This window comes from Felis catus, chromosome C2, assembly GCF_018350175.1.
Source record: "Felis catus isolate Fca126 chromosome C2, F.catus_Fca126_mat1.0, whole genome shotgun sequence".
Classification (NCBI taxonomy): domain Eukaryota; kingdom Metazoa; phylum Chordata; class Mammalia; order Carnivora; family Felidae; genus Felis; species Felis catus.
Genome location: NC_058376.1, coordinates 28,437,318 through 28,455,379, shown reverse-complemented (window position 1 = coordinate 28,455,379; position 18,062 = coordinate 28,437,318). Strand labels below are relative to the sequence as shown.

At 36.0% G+C, this 18,062-nt stretch overlaps 1 non-coding gene across 1 annotated transcript; it reads right to left on the bottom strand.

The window, feature by feature from the left end:
- Positions 1-15,538: 15,538 nt before the first annotated feature.
- LOC111556438 lies at positions 15,539-15,692 on the bottom strand. Its single transcript, XR_002735910.1, has one exon. It is a non-coding gene; the product is annotated as a small nucleolar RNA SNORA62/SNORA6 family (small nucleolar RNA).
- Positions 15,693-18,062: the final 2,370 nt, after the last annotated feature.

Below are 18,062 nucleotides of genomic sequence, written 5' to 3'. Positions count from 1 at the left end.
TCATTAGCAATCACAGAAAGGCAAATTAAGACCACAATAAGGTTCCATTTTGTAGCTGCTATATTAAGAAAAATTACGTAGCCCGAGATTTCCAAGTTTCAGCAATGATTTGGTTCACTGGGAGCTTCTGTGATATTGTAAGTGGTATGGAAACTGGTCCAATGACTTTGGAAAACAATTGGCACTGACTCATATAATTGCATAATGTACTCATATGATACTCACATAATTCTCTACACTTCTACTCTTAGGTATATTTTCTAGAGTCTTACACATGTGCACCAGAACACATATAAAAGAATACAGACATTAGCAATGTGTCCAATAGCTACATATATACACGAGACATAGGCAAACGGAAGTAATTCAATACACTTCATTCTGAACAAACGGTATTTCCCCTTTAATTATAAACATTTCCCCTCACTGGTCATAAAGGCTAGTGGTCACATATTCACCTGATTGGTCAGAAGTATGATAAGAAAAGCCTAATCCATCCTAAAGAGCAGAATTTCTTGGCCCAATAAACAATTCAGTGTGTGTGTGTGTGTGTGTGTGTGTGTGTGTGTGTGTATGTTCATGTGCGGATATATATATATATATATATCAGTGTACAGATGTACACCAACTTCAATATAGATACACCAAAAATAAATAAGACAAGCAAACAAGAAAAAAAAATACGAAACAGCAACAATCCAGATGTCTACTGCTAAGACAATAAATAAATTCATACAATGAAATATTACTCAGCAGTGAAATAAATGTACTACAACTACACACAACAATAAATAAATTTTAAAAGACCATAATGAGCAAAAGAAGCAGATCTCAGACTATATATGCCACCATTTTTATAAAACTTAAAAAAAAAGGAAAATTAAACAGCATATTACTTAAAGATCCATGGATTAAAACCAGTGTTATTAAAAAGTAAATCATAAAAAAATTGAAGAGTGATTGGGGGGGTCAGGGAGAGCAGTAAGAGCAGAGGTACAGGCAAGAGGTATATGCTAATAGATGCAACCTTATTAGTAAAGCTCTAGTTCCATGTTGGCTGGTAGATCATTTTAATATTATGCTTTATAATATTAATATATTCCTGTTTGCATAGTAAAAAATAAGCGCCACATTGTGGCAAATTAGAGTTTTACTTTGATAAGAATATTAGTTAGGTATGCATCTTAAGTTGCACCCATGAACAAATGTTAATTGCTGGGCAACAGATTTTCCTAACTCTCCTTTTTAAAAAAAAGCAAAGGAGTATATAAAGAGATACACTCCAAAGAACTGGGAAGCAGATGTATAGATAAAAACTTAGAGCTTGGTCAACCAAAAAATGAGCCTAATTCTTATCTATCATCAATCTGGTCTCAAAACTAGTATAAATGCTAGCTTAATTACTGCAAATTTGCAGAACTCTCTTATGGGAGATGGTCATTTTGCAACAAATTACTTAACACGAGAAATAGGCAAACGGAAGTAATTCAATATACTTCATTCTGAACAAACAGTATTTCCCCTTTAATTATAAACATTTCCCCTCATTGGTATATAGGCTAGTGGTCACATATTCACCTGATTGGCAGAAAAGCCTAATGCACATTAAAGAGCAGAATTTTTTTTGCACAATAAACAACTCCTTATATTTACTATGTAGTACTTTTATCTGACAAATCCCAGGGTAATTCAATTTTCTCCACAACCCTGCATTAAACATAGGGTACATATTATCAAGCAACACCTACCTCATGCAGTAAAATATTTTTAAAAGTTTAAAAATAAGTTAGAAATATTTATTGAGTACCTATAATATAAAAGGTACTTTATAAGATGCTTCTCAGAATTTTATGCAATACAGATTGAAAATCTTAGCTATGTGCTGCATTCTTGTTAAACACAAACAAATACAATAATCTGGTTAAAAGGCATCTTGCACTAATTCTTTTTCAAAAGAAAAGTCACTTGTCTTGATACATACATAGTGTACGTGTTTGTGTGTGTGTGTGTGTGTGTGTGTGTGTGTGTGTGTGTGTATCACGGCAATTCTTTCTCTTGGCTTAGATAACTATTAAATGATATGCGTGAACATTACTTAACAAGCTGCACAATACTTAACAGGCTAAGGAAGCTGGGGTGGGGACAACAGCCTATTTGTTAACAACATGCGTCCTTTAGATGGACTGTTGCATCATGTTATACAGGGAACAAACAAAAACTAAATGAGGTATTGATAGAAAGAATAAATATATACTAGAATACACTGGGCACTAAATAAATGCTCAGTATATAAATGCTTCTTTGAATCTCTATTTTAAAATTACTTCCAGGGCACCTGAGTGGCTCAATCGGTTGGGCGTCCGACTTCAGCTCAGGTCATGATCTCACAATTCATGAGTTCGAGCCCTGCGTTGGGCTCTGTGCTGACAGCTCAGAGCCTGGAGCCTGTTTCAGATTATGTGACTCCCTCTCTCTCTGACCCTCCCCAACTCACACTCTGTTTCTGTCTCTCTCAAAACTAAATAAAGATTAATTTTTTTTAAATTACTTCCAATATTTCCTTGTATTTGTTCAATGAAATATAAAATATATGTCCCCATATATACTTTATTTCTCTATTTCCTATTCCCCCCTTATTGTTTTTTTTTTAATTTATATTCTTTTAAAAGCCATTCCCTATTAATGGCCAATGTCATACTTCTAAAATATATGTATTGATCCCTCTTCAAGAAATATGTATATATCCATTTTTTATTTGACATCTCCATTTGACATCTATAAATTGTTTATTTGACATCTCAGACTTAACATGTCAATAACTGAGTCCCTGTTCTTCCTAATCTCAGATAATATCAACTCCATTCTTTTAACTGTTCAGGCCAAAAACCTGGCTGCCATCCTAAATGCCTCTCCACTTCTCATGGGCCCCACCCAATTTATCAGCAAATCCTGTAGGCTTTGCCTTGGAAATATCTAGAATCCAACTACTCACTGCCCCCATTCAAATCACCATCATTTCTCCTGGATTATTATAATAGCTTCCTAACTGGCTTCCCTGCTTCTGTTTGTAATGCCTTTTGGCCTAGTCAAACCAAACTGCCAAAGTGATTCTGTGAAAATGCTTTACTGAGTCAGTCCTTTGCTCAAAAGTGTGCAGCGGTTCCCCACTCTGACCTCACTTCCTGTGACTCTCCCTCGTTCACCCACAGGGGCTCTGACTAGAATACTCTTCTCCCCAAAGAGCTGTACACTGGCTCTCGCACCATCTCCTCCTTTATATGAAAGTCATCTTCTAGGCGACACCTTCTCTGGACATAATCTACAATTTCATACACCCCTGCCCCAGACCTTCCATGTTCCCTTCTCCAGTTCAGTTTTTACTCAGTACTGCTCATAAGATATCATGAAGTTGAACTGCTTTACACTGTTTATCTCATCAATTAAATGTAAGCTTCAAGAGGGCAGCAATTTTTCCCCTTTTTGCTCACTGCTCTTAGGACAGAGAATAAATGGAATACAGTAGATACTCAATAAACATATATCGAATGAATCAAAGCGTGACTGTCTATATTTTGTGATCTCATGAGGAAGGCTGAAGAAATTAACAAAACTGTGACCTTCCCTAGCTGTGTCATCCACTTCAGGAGCCCTCTCAAAGACACACGTCCCCTTACCTTACTTGCTGGCAGAACACTCACCCTCTTTCTCTTAGGTGAATCCTGATTAGGTCAAGCCACTTAGATAAGTAATGTTTACTATGCCAATCAGGGGTTTAAGCACAGGCATATGATGCAATTATGGCCAATGAAGTTTACTTGGAAATGTTTTTCTCACTTTAAAAAAAAAAAAAAGTAGCATGGAAAAATGTCCATCTTAACCAAAGTTTGCCAAAACACTCAAGGCAACAGTATAGAAAAATGGAAAATACTATGTGGGTTCCTGATAACACCACTATGACAATTAATTACCCACCTGTTCATGTTGGGTAGGATGATATATCCCCTACTGTTTAAGTTATTTTGGTAATGTCTTCTATTACTTATATTTTAATTAACACAAAAAAAAATTTCAAATGGGGGCGCCTGGGTGGCTCAGTCGGTTGAGCGTCCGACTTCGGCTCAGGTCATGATCTCGCGGTCTGTGAGTTTGAGCCCCGCGTCGGGCTCTGGGCTGACAGCTCAGAGCCTGGAGCCTGCTTCATATTCTGGGTCTCCCTCTCTCTCTCTGCCCTCTCCCGCTCATGCTGTCTCTGTCTCTCAAAAATAAATAAACACTAAAAAAAAAAAAATTACAATTATTACACGGTTTCCTGCAGTGTGTTAAGTCAAACTAAAATGAAGATGGATGTCAGGTGCCCCCCCCTTTCTATTAAGCTGCATGCCTTACAGAACATGTCATATGACAATAAAACAAGATCTCCTAATATGAGTCATATTTTCTCACAGGAATTAATTTATAAACAGTGTGTTCTTAATTAAGAGTTGAAAATAAACATATGACCAAAGCAAAGGCAATCCAAATATAGAGCTTTGAAATAATCTAAATAGTAAAATGTGCTCTAAACCACCATATGCCTAACAAGGATCTGCAGAACTCTCAGTACTTATCCAAAGGAAGGAAGAAAGGGAAGGAGGGAGAGAGGATGGTAGGTGGTAAGAGGGAGGTGGAAGGTCCCAAGGCCAAACAAAATCAGGACATGATGGATTAAACACAAATAACTACACTTCCTTTGTGTGTGTATACACACTGGCAATTTAGCTTTCTAGTTGATCTCACATGTTCCCCTTCCTCTTTGAAGTAATTCTAGGTTGGAAGGGAAGAGAGGTTGTGGGTCAGTAATGGTTTGTGTCAAAGGGCTAACAGTCATCAGGTTTTGATTTTTACCTCAAAGCCAAACCGTTAGTAACAAAATCAAAGCTTTATCTATCCGAAACTCTAACTTTGAGTTCTCACTGTAAGAACCTACCAAACTACAGTGTTTCCTCATAAAAGTCTTATAAACTTAGAAAATTTCTACACATGTAAAACCCCTATGCTATTAAACAACTCACTTTAGACATCATGGGCCCCAAATAGAAGATATAAAAAATTAACTTCATACAGGATAAACTTAACTCTACCCTTAATATAATACCTATAATATATGGTAGGTATTTAATTACCAATCTTTTATTAGCTGTCAAACTGAAAATTTACTGATTTACAGCTCTTAAAAAAATTATTGAAAGATGCTGGGAAAAGTAGAAATTTCCTTTAAAATCTTCTCAGCATACACTACAACAGTAAAAAAAGCAACCAAAATTATTCTGCTGTTTAAACCAAAAAGTATTCACGAATCAATTTAACTGAGGACGTTAGTCCCGACAGTATATCTGATCATGGGAAGGCTGAGTATCTATTGGCAATCCTGCCTCATCCTGCTCTACCCTGCTTCTCCTTTGGGTTACTCTCAGGCAATGAAGAGGAAGGAAAGCAGAAACATGAATAAAAACTGGATTAAAAGTATAGAGCCATGGAATTATTCCAAACAATGGATGCTATCTTAGTCCAGTCAGGCTACTGACATGGAATAACATGGACTGGGTTGCTTATAAATGACATTTATTTCTCACAGTTTTGGAGGTTGGTAAGTCTAGGATCCCCATGCATGCAGGTGCAGCATCTGGTGAGAATCTAGCTTTCTAACTCATAGATGGCCATCTTTTCACTATACCTAAAGTGGCAGAAAGGGAAAGGGATCTCCTTCAGGCCTTTTTTATATGGGAGCTCATCCCACTGTGAGGACTCTACCCTCACGACCTAATCACTCCCAAAGGCACCACCTCCCAATACCATCTCCTTGGGGGTTAGGATTTCAACATACGAATTTTGAGAAGAAAATAAACATTTAGACTATAGCAGATGATATTTAAAAATTTGTTTCTCCAAATACGAATTGTTATTTTGACTATAGGAGATTCAAACATTTTAGTGTTTTATCTTAATTTAAGTCAACTAGATAAGCATTATACAAACGAAAAAAATGTATTAATTCTAAAATTCCAACATTAACTATTACATCAAAAAAAAATTCAGAATTTTATTTCTCACAAGTACTCAAGGCCATGTCCAAAAAGGTATCTATGGACTCACAAGAAAAACTAAAACTTACTGTGCACAGTATGTGCCAAGAATGACATTAAGTGCTTTCTATGGTTTCATTCTTTCTTTTTTCTTTTAATTTTTGAGAGACAGAGAAAGACAAAGCACAAGTGGGGGAGGGGCAGAGATAGAAGGAGACACAGAATCAGAAGCAGGCTCCGGGCTCTGAGCTGTCAGCACAGAGCGCAATTCGGGGCTCGAACTCACAAACTGTAAGATCATGACCTGAGCCGAAGTCAGACGCTTAACCGACTGAGGCACCCCTATGATTTAATTCTTTCAATTCTCAAAACAACGCTATAAAGTTATCCCCATTTTACAGATGAGAACACTGAGCCTTAGGAGGTAAGATGATTAGTCAAAGCCAACAAAGTAAGTGGCAGAGTTAGGATTCACACTTGTATAAAACCACCACACCATAGTGTCTCAATGCTTGTCAAATTCAATCTATTACCTATAAATACTGCTTTGAGTCTAATGTGGCTTCCTTAAGATTTTTAAGAAACCTCAAATATATTTCTATACTTTAATGCCTCTCAATAGGGAATGCAATTTTTTTAATGAAGTTTCGACTTTTTTTAAAAACAATTTTTTTTAAATGTTTATTCACTTTTTGAGAGAGAGAGCGAGCACAAGCAGGGGTGGGGCAGAGAGAGAGGGAGACACAGAATCCGAAGCAGTCTCCAGGCTCTGAGCTGTCAGCACAGAGCCCGACGTGGGGCTCAAACCCACAAACCGTGAGATCATGACCTGAGCTAAAGTCTGGCGCTTAACCAACTGAGCCACCCAAGCGCCCCAAAGCTTTCTACTTTAATTCCAGTATAGTCAATATCCAGTGTTACAGTTTCAGGTGTACAATATAGTGATTCAACAATTCTACGCATTACTCAGTGCTAGTCCTGGTAAGTGTACTTTCAGGAATGCAAGCTTTTAAAACAACTACTTGGAGGGTTAACTCCCAGCCATTATAATTAACTTTTATTAACTGGTTGGCAAGTGAATGCCAGTTTTTGACAATTATACTAAGTCATACATTAACTCACTTAATCATTATCTATAAAATAGATACTATTCAACCTTACAGCTGAAGAAGGTAAGGCTCAGAGCAGTGGAATGACTTGTCCAAAGTCACACCACAGCTAAGGAGCAGGCCCGGGATTCAAATTCAGGTCAGTGTGCTTTTATAATTCATTTCACAAACCGCTACTGAAGTAAGCCTCCACAGTGTCAGACCAATCACCTTGGTCAACCCATCTCCTGACCATTTCATGAAAGACTAACAGTCTGTTTTTAAATCACTGGTCAAATTTTCTGCACCTAGAGCTATACAAATACAATTACTAGTCCTTGCTGCCCCCATGAGCCTCTTTAAATAAAAATACATCTTTAGGGTAGTCTGGCTTCTGGCAATGTATTTAAACAAATTCACCAAATATATTGCTTTTGTTACTACCATGGCACAAGCATTCTGAATTTTCCTTACTGGAATAAAGCCTATTAAGTCTTTTTGCAGGAAAATCTCTAGGACTTTTGCAAATACCAAAAAACCTGAGGAAATGTTGATCCTTTAAAATAAATCTTGACCTAGTAAGAACTGGCACCAGGCCTTTTATTTTCTTGCAGTCAGCAAAACTGCAAACCTATAAAAATTCAAATAGTAGTTCAGGGCATGCATTTTGAAGCACCTTCATATGTGGTGAGTCACTTTACAAACTCATACTTTATACTGAAAACTTTCTTCACTTGAGTATGGAGGCAGAAATCACTTTGAAAACCCAGAACTGCTGTACAACGAAAGAAAAAGCAAGTCCATTTGGGGTTTTACTACTTGTTTCCCCTGACAACTGTCTTCCCTAGAGGGGAAAAAAAAAAAAAAAGAGTATTACTATTGGCTCCTATGCACCTTGCTTGATAGTTCAAACACATTTGGAAGCTGCTGTTTCTAACCCTGTATTAATCCAGATCTTTGGAAAAATCAACTGAAGGCCAATTTAATCAGCCAACAAAAATAAGCAAGTGTGTATGGGGAGAGCAGGGTTGAAGGAAGTACAGAGAACTGGGTCAGTAGGTGGCAGATGGTAACTGGTTTAAACTTGAAAGGAGTTCAAATGCGTGGAGCAGGGTTTGTGAATACTCTTCAAGTGGAATAGAAGCAAAGAAAGAAAAATGCAAAATGTGTGGAACAGCGGTCTTTATTTAGAAGAGTGTGCTATTGAGTAAAACAGCAATCATCAACAGTCATCACCTATTTTATTTCTTCTGGAACATACAGAATTAACAATATTGCGAGTACAACACTATCCTTCGAGAACATTACACTGGTGACAACAAATTTTATTTCCTCATTTACTCTGCATAATATTCCTTTGATGTAGGTTATAGCTCAGGTTACAGATTAGGAAACTGAGGCTCGGGTGAAATGATTTGTTAACAGTCTGTTTGGTAAGCTATGGTTCAAATATAAATCTTATGACTCTAAAGACCAGCATTTTCCATGTCACGGTGTGAAACTGTGGCCATAATAGTGGTTACTCTTAGTATCTGCACAATAGGTAAAAGAGAAATGCAGCTGGTCCTTGAACAGCATGGGTTTGAACTGCGCAGGTACACACTCTTTCAATAGATATATTGGAAATTTTTTTGGAGATGTGCAACATTTTGAAAAAAAAAAAACAGATCAACCAATGTAAGCTAGAAATACCAAAAAATTTAAGTTAAGTATTATTGTAAGACTACAGTATATAATACACATAAAATATGTGTTTATAAAGTATGTGTTAATAAAATGTTTATGTTGTCAGTAAGGCTTCTGATAAACAGTAGGCTATTAGGAGTTAAGTTTGGGGGTAGTCAAAAGTTACAGATTTTCAACTGTGCCAGGGATCAGTCCCCTTAACCCCCATGTTGTTCAAGGGTCAACTGTATATCCTTTGGGTGTGTATGTATATGTGTATGTGTGTGTGTGTGTATATATACATATATGTGTATATATATATATATACACATATATGTATATAATGTATATATATATATACATATATGTGTATATATATATATATAAAACAAAGAAACAAAACAACTACTGCTGCTTTCTCTCAAGTTACACTATTGCGAAAGACTTAAAAGCTAAGTAAATAGCATTCTGTGGTCACCAGACTAGGCTTAAATTGTAACTTTCCAAGAAATACTGTTCACCCTTAACAGAAACTCATGGGAGTACTTAATGAAATGAAAGTATTATTTATCTATTTCTTATTTACTGAAATTACTATGAAAATAGTAAATCAGCACAAATTCAGTATTAATACAAACTCTATGCACATATTTTTAACACATATGTCAAAGTAACATTGATAACATTCATGGTCAGGTTATATCCATTTCAATTAGGATATACACTTAGACTTCTTTCTGAATTTTTGTCTGTATCATAAAATAAAACCAAATGATCAAATTTTTAGTCACCATTAAAAAATTTAAAAGGCTAAGTATTTTCTATTATGACCTAGGTAATAAAACAAGGGCTCTCTGTAATGACCACCTAAAATATGCCTGGGCGGCCTATAAGGTTAACTTCCCAAATCTGCTTAGTTGCCAACAGAACAGTTTCCAAATTGCACATCATACTTTGTCACGAGTAAGGAAGACTTAGAAACCGCACTCATTGCTTCCTCCTTACAAATTCAGTCTCTGTTACCAATTCGTGTCACCAACATCTGAGCACTTAAACACAAAAGAACATACAGGCTCATATTTTCAGGGTCTACGGATGATCACAGTATTGATGCCTCAAGATGCTGGTTCTATGAAACTTGTTTCCCCCCTCAACCTCAACCTCTCTTCTTCTTTGAACTAATTCACAGTTATAACCCAGATATACACAATATCCAGATTTGTTTTTAAGAAAAAAAAATCTCCAAAAATCAGAAACTTACTCCAATCCTACATACTGTTCTTAGTACAAGAACTATACCCCAATTAAATTTAAAAAAGAATTTACCATCCCAAATTCAGTCTCGTTTAGAACCTCCGCTAGCCAGGTAAGCTATTTAATTTTAAATACTCCTAGGAAATAGAATTGACAGGGATGGGGTCACCTTTGAGAAATTTATGGAAATCTATGAGATGATGCCCTTCAAAAAATGTATTTTACTCCATGTAATTCAAACATACGATGAATTAAGGATCAATTTTGGAAAGGTGTTAACAAAACTTTTAAATCCATTCATCTCTGAAACTGTTGCATTTCACACAGGTAATTTATTACTTTCACCACAGGCCTATTTTCTTTCTTGTTTCAGATGAATAGTAAAGAGACTTATTATAGTAAACATTCAGCTAACACATTAAATCAATCTTGCCATTATTCAGGTAAGAAACAAAACAACATTCTATATGTTTTACATAAAAACAAAGAAACTTATGTAGTCAACAAGATACAGTTTGAGTACTTTCATGAACACTTAGCCCACACTTTGGAACCTACAAATTTCTTTTTTTTTTTTTTTTTAATGTTTATTTACTTTTTTGAGACAGAGAGAGACAGAGCATGAATGGGGGAGGGTCAGAGAGAGAGAGGGAGACACAGAATCTGAAACAGGCTCCAGGTTCTGAGTGGTCAGCACAGAGACCGACGCGGCTCGAACCCACGGACCACGAGATCATGCCCTGAGCCGAAGTCGGACGCTTAACCGACTGAGCCACCCAGGCACCCCAGAACCTACAAATTTCTAACACACATGCCATCATGTCACCTTCACACAGAAAACTGTTGCACAGTAAGTTCAAGTGACTTGCGTCACATAACATGGGATGAGTTTTTATCCTTTTCTTATTTCTAGAGCTCCGGGATACACCCTGGAGGAGTTATTTCAACGACATTTTGATTGATAACCATATATATATATATATATATACATATATATATATACATACATATATATGCATATACATATACATACATATACATATACATACATACACATACATATACATACATATACATACATATACATATATGCATATACATATACATATATATGTGTATATATATATATATATATATATGTGTATATATATATATATGGCAGAAAGCTGAGTGCTTTACCCATCACAACTTTATAAAAGACATGGTCCCTTCCCCTTAGAAGTTTACAGTCTTTCAGAAGAGATGAATAAAATAAATGCAGTGTGAATGGTACTCATCAACTAAGGGAGAGTGTAAGAGGGCACTTCGGTGTGATTACTCAAATCACAGAATGGGGAGCGTTCTGGTAAAAGAAAATGAACGGTGATCACAAGACACTGATGATGAAGACTGAGAAACCAGTGTGGCCGTCTAAGAAATGTGCACTTTAACGTCTTTAAGGATAAGGCAAATGGAATATGATGCTGAGAAGTAGGAGCCAGATAAAAATAGGACTTGGCCTTTTTCTTATAGGCAAAGGTCTTTGTTTAGAGTTATGATACTTCAGAAAGATTTACCATCTATAGTATATACAATGTGAATAATAAAAACTAAATGGCAAAAAAAAAAAAAAAAGACCAGTTAGAAAGCTACTGCAGTAACAATCATGAAGTACTAATACTTGAATTTGGAAGATGACAGTGGAAAGAGAAAAAAATAAACCCAAACTCATAATTCTTCCTGTTCTAATGAAAATGATTACTGAAATAGTCATATATATCATGTGCTGATATATGAAGGCATAAAATAAAACCAAACACTTATAAACACACTTGCATGAAAACTTTGGTTAAATGATTGCATAAAGTTACCTATTCTACAAAGGAAAAAACATGTATAATATCTGCTTTCAATATATTCTCAGGTAGCATATACAATTTCTTAATATAAGGCTTTGATTACATTTTTGTATTATTTTAAAAACATTTATTGTAGGTGGCCTAAAAATAAAACTTTCAACAACTACAATTAGAAAATATCTATATACAACGAAAGACAATCTATACTAGATAGAAATCACTTCTTAAAAACTATCAAGGTCTATTTGGTTCATACTAATTTTAAGATACCAAACTACGATGTATGTCTCTATATTTCACAAGAACAAAAAAAGTATCTTATAAATATCCTTCTCTGATAACATTATTTTTATGATCCAAATGAAAAAATATACATGTAAGTACCCAAAAGATAAATTACCTGACCACAATTATAAACCCTACTTTTTGAAACCACATAGTTACATGCTACCTTTCGTAGGCACATACGTATCAGTCTGAGAAATAAACTACTTTCAACTAATTCAAACTATCAAAATGTATTATTATATATACAACTGAAGATCTTTGTTTCCTCGTGCTTTAAATATTCCCTATCCCTAGAAAATTCCTAAGGCACATTTTCAGGATTGGAAAAAAGTGTATCTTCTCCATGCATTCAAGAAATATTTACTCAATAAATACTTATGAGCTCCTTCTAGATGCCTATCATTAAAAAACAATAATTTTTAAAGGTATAATTGATACACAAAAAGCTGTACAACTTGATGAGATTGGAGGTAAACACAGACTCATGAAATCACTGCCACAGTCAATGCCATAAATACATCCAACACCTTGAAAAGTTTCCTCCTGCCCTCTTTATTTTTTGTATGGTAAGAACACTTAACATAAGATCTACCTCTTTGCAATTTTTTAAATATAAAATACAGTATTGTTAACCATAGGTAGTATGCTGTACAGGTCTTTAGGATTTATACCTCTTGTGTAATTTAAAGTTTGTACTTTTGACCAAAACCTCAGTTTCCTCCTCCCAATTCCTGGTAAACACCATTCTATTCCCTGCTTCTATGAGTCTGACTATTTTGGGTTCCTCATATAAGTGAGGTCATGTTCTTCTGTCTAGCTTATTTCACCTAGGATAATGTCCTATAAGTTCATCACGTTGTCACAAATGACAGGATTTCCTTCTTTTTTAAGGTTGAATAATTCCATTATATGGAAATACCACATCTTCTTTATCCGTGTCTTGGCTATTGCCAATAGTGCTGCAATGAGCCCCAAGAGTGCAGATACCTCTTCAAGATCCTAATTTCAATTTGTTTTGTTATATACCCAGAAGCAGGACTACTGGATCATATGGTTCCATAATCATTGTGTTCAATAGTGGCTATATCAACTGATGCCCAGCACCACTCTAGGTTCTTTCAGATATGTTAGGGATGAACGACACAACATAAAAAGATTCCTGCCCTCAGGGAGCTTTCGCTACAGAAGAGGAAAATAATCAGTAACCAATAATTTTTTAAAAATTAATTTCATGGTAGTCTTAAAGGTGGCTAAGTGTTGTGGAAAAAGAAAAGAAGTAAAAAAGGCAAGAGGGGAGGCTTCCACCTTGAGTGGTTACCAGGCTAGGCCTCATCAAGAAGATGCCACAGCCTTACCAGCTAATACAAGAACTTTAATTTTACTACTACTAAGATGAAGGCTTAAGAGCAGAGGAATGATTTTCTTTTTCAAAAAGTGGCCAGGGGACCCTGGGTGGCTCAGTCGGTTAAGTGTCTGACTCTTGGTCTGGGCTCGGGTCATGATCTCACAGTTGGGGAGTTCAAGCCCCGCACAGGGCTTTGTGCTGACAGTAAGGAGCCTGCTTGGGATTCTGTCTCTCTGTCCCTGCCCTACTCATGTTCTCTCTCTCTCAAAATAAATAGATACTTTTTCTAAAAAAAGTAGCCAATAATATATAATGTTAGAACTGGGTGTCGGGGCACCTGGATGGCTCAGTTGGTTAGGTGACTGATTTCGGCTCAGGTCATGATCTCACAGTTCGAACCCCACGTCAGGCTCTGTGCTGACAGCTCGGAGCCTGGAGCCTGCTTCAGATTCTGTGTCTTCCCTCTCTCTACTCCTCCCCTGCGCACGCTCTGTGTCTCTCTGTCTCTCAATAGTAAATAAATGTTAAAAAAAAATTTGTTTTTTAAAGAACTGGGTGTCAAAAAAAATAGATTTCGTTAAAAAGGAAGAAGTAGTACTATATATTAAAAAGGAAAGAAAAAGTGAGTAGGACTATAAAACAACTACCACAGATCTAGAGCCCAAAGTAACAGCTAACATACAGTTATAGCAAGTATTAATCCAGGAGCTTTATCCCCCATGACAACACCACGTGTTACCATGTTCAAAGGTCAATACTACCTTATCCACATTCTGAATTACATTCTGAAGTCTGAACACTAAAAAAGCTTAAAACAAGCCAAATTGGTGGTAAAATCTGATCTAAGTTCATATAAGATAGCATATAGATCTTGATTTATCCTACTTGGCAAATATATACATGAAGAAACATTACCCCTAAAATCTAGGTAACCTTTAAATATCCTAATTAATGAAAAGTCATAGATACATCTATATGTATACATATAACCATTTGTTCTTAACTGCCCTATTTTATGCAGGAGATAGAGGAGTTACATCATTCAGTTTATCACAAAAACCAGCCATGCTTTTACCAAATGGACAAAAAGGGGGGCGCCTGGGTAGCTCAGTCGGTTGAGCATCCAACTTTGGCTCAGGTCATGATCTCATGGCTGGTGAGTTCGAGCCTCACGTAGGGCTCTGTGCTGACAGCTCAGAGCCTGGAGCCTGCTTCTGATTCTGTGTCTCCCTCTCTCTCTGCCCCTAACCCACTCACATTCTGTCTCTGTCTCTCTCAAAAATAGATAAACAAAAAAAAATTAAAAAAAGGAAAAACAGGAACATACAAAAGAATAAAATTCTATTCAGCATATAACCTAGAGTAAGGTGGAAAATATGAGTCTGCTATTACAGATTTTGAATTGTACAGTATAAAGGTAGTGTATTTTCCATACATGTGCCCCAACCATTGACTAATTGCTTTATCTGATGTTCAACAATGGAAACGCTACTTATTTCAACACCGAAGGAAAACCAGGCTGTTTGAGACCCACTAAAAAGATGGTATATTAGCTTTCAACATGGCATCTTTCTACCAGATTTTAAAGGATACTTTTAATTAGATATGAATTTGGCAAACACATGGTCTTTAAAAAACCCAAGATATAACTATAGCTATGATGTCCAATATGATAGACATGTGGCTACTGAGCATTTGAAAAGTGACTAGTTTGCCTTTTTAAAACTTTTTTATTTTTATTTCATTTTTTAAAATGTTTATTTATTGGAATGCCTGGGTGGCTCAGTGGGTTATGCGTCCAACTTTGGTTCAGGTCATGATCTTATGAGTTCAGGCCCCGTGTCGGGCTCTGCTGACAGCTTAGAGATGGAGCCTACTTCGGATTCTGTGTCTCCCTCTCTTTCTCTGACACTCCCCTGCTCGCACACTGTTTCTCTCTCTTTCAAAAATAAATAAAGATTAAATTATTTATGTATTTATTTACTTACTTATTTATATGCTTGTAGCCAGAATTACTATCAAATTCCACTCACTGAGCCGGAGATCCTTGTGGTGTTAACAAAAGATTTCCCCCTCCTACAGCACACTATATACACCTGTAAGTTCATCTGCCAGCCAGTGGCCTCAACTCCAAGCTCTAACAATGTGCAGGAAAAGTGACTAGTTTGAATTGAGATGTGCTATAAATGAAAATATACACTGAATTTCAAAAACTTACTGTGAGAAAATGAATGTAAAATATCTCAGAATTTTATATTAATTACGCAATGAAATGATAGTATTTTACTGATGGGGGTTAAATAAAATATTTCATTGATTGATTAGTTCCTTTTTCCTCTTTTAATGTGCCTAGGGAAAAATTTCAAATTACTTGTGTAGCTTACACTATACTTTTTTTAAAATTTATTTTTAATGTTTTTATTTACTTTTGAAGGAGAAAAAGAGCATGAGCAGGGGAGGAGCAGAGAGCAAGGAAGACACAGAATTCGAAGCAGGCTCCAGGCTCTAAGCTGTCAGCACAGAGTCAGATGTGGGGCTCAGACTCACGAACTGTGAGATCATGACCTGAGCCGAAGTCGGACACTTAACCGAATGAGCCACCCAGGCGCCCTTCTTCTGTGTGAACTTCTACTCAATGAACAGCACTGTTCTATAGTAAGACTGAGAAAAAGATGGACATAAAATTTCTCAAGTCCTTATGTTCCAGAATAAATAATTTCACGTTAGATATCCAAAAAGATTAACACAACATGGATAAAGTTAGCAAGATATATTTATCAGAAATGCTAAAGCAAATTATTTTGTAACTCAAGGGTATATTATTTTAGATATTCAAGAGGTATCCAAAAATCCAGGAATAAAATAAAAGCCCTACATATGAAATATCTAACTTATTTTAAAATCAACGTTCAGTACTTCTACACTAGTAAGTATATATAAGGGTTCTGTGTCTTATTTTCCTTCCCTAGGGTTAGGACAGACCTCAGTTTCAGTGACTAAATATATACCATAATGGCATCAGAAAACGGGCAATTTATTTTTAATGGACAGAAAAATTTCATACCTCCTAAAAAACAACTTTAGATTTTACTTAAAGTTGGAAAAAATTAAGTCCATTTCATAGTAAGATCTATCATTAAGAAAAGATACACTGATAGACATTTCCCAAATATCCTTAAAAGCACTCCAAGTATATATTATACTAAAGTTAAACATTTCCATATTCCACAATTCCCCGGTTCCAGTCCTGTGCATATACGCATCAGAAATGAATGTTTGTTTCTACCAAAAGATATAAACCAATTCACAGTAACCTTTCTTATACCCCCCAATTGGAAAGATATTCAAAATCCATGTACAATGGAAAAGATAATGGTAGTCTAATCATACATACAATGGAATACAGACAATTTGAAAAGGGAGAGACAAATAATACACATATGGAGGACTCTCGCAGACATAAGGTTGATCAAAACACTCAGACACAAAACAGCTCATATTACATGATTCCAACTGTATAAAGTTCAAAAACAGGCAAAATTAACACACAGTAAAAAACACCAAAGATTGGTTTCTGTTGAGTGGAAGCAGTACTGACTAAGAAAGACAGCCTTTTGAGGTTGGGTGTTAGCTACGCAGGGTTTGCTTATGTAGAAGAAAAGAAAAATCACTGAACAGGCAAGAAAGAGTCTATTTCACTAAGTGAAATTATACCTTGATAAAATGTTTATTTAGGTAACTTTTTTAAAAAAATGGTTTATATCTGTTAGTTTTAAAGAGTTTTAAAGTCCATTTGAATGTTTGTATCTCTAAATATTTAATTTTAACAATTAATTCTTATCTTCAATTTAAAAAGATAACTTTCCATGCTCCTGGATCAGAGAAACAAATATTGTTAAAATGTCTACTATCCCAAGCAATCCACACATTTAAGGCAATCCCTATCAAAATACCAATGGCATTCTTCACAGAACTAGAACAAAAAAAATCCCAAAATTTATATGGAACCACAAAAGACGCCGAATAGCCAAAGCAATTTTGAAAAAGAAAAGTGGGGCACCTGGTTGGGTCAGCTGGCTGGGTGCCCAACTCTTATTTTCGGCTCAGGTCATGATCTCACCATTCATGAATCCAAGCCTCGAGCAGAGCTCTGCACTGACAGCACAGAGCATGCTTGGGATTCTCTCTCCCTTTCTCACTGCCCTCCCCCCCCCCCAAATAAATAAACTTTTTTTTAAAAGAAAAAAGCAAAGCAAAGCTGCAGGTATCACAATTTCAGACCTCAAGTTATATTACAAAACAGTATGGTACTGGCACAAAATAGACACTGTGATCCAGTTATCATGCTACTGGGTATTTACCCCCCAAATGCAAAAACACTAATTCAAAGGGATATATGCACCCCTAAGTTTACAGCAGCATTATTTACAATTGCCAAATTATGGAAGCAGCCCAAGTGTCCATCGATTGATGAACAGATAAGAAGGGGTGTGTGTGTGTGTGTGTGTGTGTGTTCATACAT